We start from the raw sequence: 4,123 nt of genomic DNA on the forward strand, positions 1-4,123 counted from the left end.
GTTTAGGTGAAATCAAATAGATATATATTACGTGCTATTTGTACTATTCAGGTAAAATCAAATAGATATATACATGGATTTAAAGAAAAAAAATTATTCATACACATGATCAACGAGGGATGAAAAATCCATAGTGAAAAATACGAGAGATGCAACAATTTATTTTATAAAATGTTAGGAACGAAAAAATTCATTTTGTGAAATGTGAGAAACTATAAATCGGATTATGTAATATTTGATTTGATAATTTTGCTCTTAAAAAATAATCACGTGCAAGGCACATGGTAGATTTCGATCAAAAACTAATCGAAAATTTAGATAAGAATCAAATTTGAAGGGAAAAATATAGGATTGGACACGTGTTCATCCATTGTGAGCAAAGAAGGGAAAAAGATATATACCTGACACCTTTTGGCTTCAATGTATTGGTTTCGAACAGGATAAAAGTAGCACGGGAAAGCGGAAAATAGAATAGAAGACAAACCATCCATATTAGATAACTAGGAGAGGATCACCGCGCTATGCGCGGTGTTTAATTGCAGAGTCTGCTCGATGATGCCCAGTAGTGTATAATGAAAGATAAATAACAAAATAAATAACAGAAAAGTCACATTGAAATTGGCTCTATGAATGTAAATTTCAATCTTGTCCAAAGGAAATAAGATATAGAACTAAAGTTATATTGATCCAAAAGTACATTAGTAATGTAAATTTCAATCATGTTTGGAGGAAACAAGATATACAATAAAAGTTACATTGATCCAAAAGTACTCTATTACCTATACTTTGAACAGCTAACTATACTCTTGTTCCGTAGTGCTTTTTGGACACCTCAAATTCTCAAATAACTTCTTCTGCCAGAAGGTTTTCGCCACAAAATACTCCAATATCAACATGCAATCAACAATACTCCAATGAAACTAAGAGACTAAACTTCGCCTGTAATCCTTAGTTCTGATCAAGTCAGATACAAGAAGAAAAAGAACTTCCAGAGAACATTGTGCAAGTTTCTAGTCTGGGGAATTGAAAAGTTAAAACATATATGAAATAAATGTAGAAAGCAATTACGGAGAACCAGAAACAAAAAATCCCAGGGGAAAAAGGAACAGTTAAAATTCATTAAAAAAAAAACAGCTGACAAAACCAGAAAAAAAGGGAAAGGGAAAAGAATTTAGATTTTCATCAAAGCAAAATTATTATCAAAATCTGCTGATGGCAGTCAAGCATTATCCTACATCCATGATAATCCCATCAAATGAGAACTTATTAAAACAAACCACTATGATTGCATACTCTATCCAAACAAATTGCCATTTAGGCATTTTATTTGTCTCCAACAATTTCAGCCACATGGTTAATAATCTTCTATGCCATGTATGCCTTGAATATCAAGAAATTGACTGGCAAAGCATGAGACAACGAATTCAGAAAATGTGAAAGAAAAGAAAAAATGAACTACATGAAGAAGATTTTTCACATTTAGCTATTTATGAAAGAACAAAAAAATTTGAAAGAAAGGAAAAATCTGCTTTCACTGTGTATGTTGACAAAATTATATATCTTAGATTAAACAATCAAATCTAAACATGTTACCTCTTGCTGTTCAATTCGAACCCATTTTGAGTGGCGTAAATAAATCTTAAAGTTTCTAGCAGAATTACCATCACCAATGCTTCAAGCTTCATCACGATCCATTTCGATTAACCTAAAAGGGAATAATATTAAATAGGTTAGTCGAGCAAAAACACAACTTGAAAACAAAAACAAAACCATTTCTTATACAGATACATAAATATAAAAGGTTATTTAAAGTTTTTAAACAAAATGACAATTCACTCCCCAATTCTAAAATGTGCTCAGAATCTAGTAGCCAAGACGTCTTATTCTTGGGCAAACGTCTTTTTACCTAGAAAAACTAAAACCATTTAAATTAAGGACCATTATGTAACGTTCATGTTCTTCAATTGGTGTTCTTTCACATAAATAGAATGAAACACTTGTTCTATTTTTTCGTTATGAAAGAAACAGAAATGATACATAGATATAGTTTTAAGAATAATTAAACATAAACATTTTTTATTGCATAAAACATTTTGCTCTTGTTTAAAAAAAATTTTCTTCCATCCCTCCCAAATTAACATTCTTCGCTCTCTCCTACCTTCCTTGAAGAAAAACTCAATTAACTGAATGCTTATCAGTGAATACTGAATTACCACAATAAATATAACACTTCAGTACTACTATCACTCATTATATCCACCTACTATCAATATCACCAATTTATTAAAAATTTCTCTAGACTAACACATCAGCACTACTACCACTCATTATATCCACCTATTATCAATATCACCAATTTATTAAAAATTTCTCTAGACTGAGCACTGAAATTAATGCAATTAATCGAATAATTAACCAAAACTCAGCTACTCTATCTACCAAATTTAAACATTTCAACGGGTGAAAAATAATAACTTCTATCAATAGAGATAGACAGAAAACTTCAAGCATTCTAAATATAAGGACTGTAACCTCATGGAATATAGCATTTTGAAACCAAAAGGATAAGAAGATGCCTTAGAAGAAACAACACAACCAATATAATAGAATATCCTGCAAAGCAAGTTCATGCATCAAACATCCAAAAAAAAAAATCAAAGAACCGTTAGAAGCAACCCAAAATAAGGATCCATAGTAACTGCGAATAAGGGGGGAAAATATCATCAACTTAACATAAAAACTTAAAAGGACTCGGAAAGAAATATAGACATTAACATTTGAAAAAGAACCAAAGAATCCATACCTTTACATTTCGTTGTAACTCTCAACTCTGGAATCCAAGGCAGAATAATCCGAGAAAATGAACAAAATTAAATCAAATAGACAAAAACACCAAGGGTGTAACACTCGAAAAGGAAAACTAACAAAGAACAGTATAAGGAAAATATAGTCAATATTTTAGGCACAAAGTTTTGTACAATTGTAAAATCCGAATGTTTGGTTATTGGTTTTGCGGGACAAGAGATATACAAAGGACAAATTATTGCTGACGATGACAAGAAAATAAGGAGCTGAACAAGGGGAAAAAACCCACAATAATAAACTGAAAAATAAACATTTGAAAAAAATACAGCATCTATGGAAGTGCATAATTGAGCTTTCTCTTCGTCATTTTACTTTATTCACCTCTTCTTGGTTCTAACGAGAAGAGTTTTGAGAGAATTATCGGTGGAGAATGGAAGAGGAGCAGTCCTGATCAGAGAAGAAAAAAGAAAGGAAGTGATCATAGCCTCATAGGACTCCTCGAGCCACTCGATTGATAAGAGTAGATAGGTGAGCTGTCGATTTCTAATGGAAGCAGCAGGACAACAGATGACATAAGCAGCAGCAACTCTTGTATTACTTTCCCAGTAGTCCCCGAGAAATGATGTTGGGGGTCGAAAAAAACCAAAAGAAACAAAGCAAAGCCAACCAAAGCCACGTGGGACCAGAATTTAGCTGCAGACTTCCAAGCCAGACGTCCAAGCAAAACAAAGAAAAAAAGAAACAATCGGCTGGATGACAACCAATTCACGCGAGCGAATTCACACGAAGCAGACGACCATCAATTGGCCAATGGAAGCCTGCCACGTCAGCAATCAGAACTCAATTGAAAAGCTCCCCATTCCCGCATAGACTAGATATAGATATGTTAATGATGAGAGAATGTCATAATGACGGGAACAATTATCATATCATATTAGATTATTACCTTTTCTGCTCGTATACCACATATTTTTCTTTTCTTTTCTTTTTTCGGGATAACATCTGATTTGCATGCAACTAGGTTTATGGATTAGCATCTACTGTACATTATTTAATAAAAATTGTTTAAAACATGTCTTACAGTAATTTTTTCATCATTCAATCTTAAAATACTCCCTCCCTTTTTTTATAACTGTCGTTTAAGGAATTTGCTCTTAAGTACTTTTATCTGTCGTTTTACTATCCCCATGCAGCATTTATTATTTTTTCACAATTTTACCCTTTTATCTCTCTTACAGGATTCTTAATTACTACTCCTAGTAATTATTGCTTCCAATTCCTTAAAAAAGGGAATGGGGAGTAGTATTTTTGTGTCTTT

At 32.4% G+C, this 4,123-nt stretch overlaps 1 long non-coding RNA gene across 1 annotated transcript; it reads right to left on the reverse strand.

Moving 5' to 3' along the window:
• Positions 1 to 666: 666 nt before the first annotated feature.
• LOC113768385 lies at positions 667 to 3,397 on the reverse strand. Its single transcript, XR_003468067.1, has 3 exons — positions 2,804 to 3,397; positions 1,594 to 1,705; positions 667 to 1,400 (listed from the first exon to the last, which is right to left on the reverse strand). It is a non-coding gene; the product is annotated as an uncharacterized LOC113768385 (long non-coding RNA).
• Positions 3,398 to 4,123: the final 726 nt, after the last annotated feature.

This window comes from Coffea eugenioides, chromosome 4 (genome assembly GCF_003713205.1).
Source record: "Coffea eugenioides isolate CCC68of chromosome 4, Ceug_1.0, whole genome shotgun sequence".
Taxonomy (NCBI): Eukaryota; Viridiplantae; Streptophyta; class Magnoliopsida; order Gentianales; family Rubiaceae; genus Coffea; species Coffea eugenioides.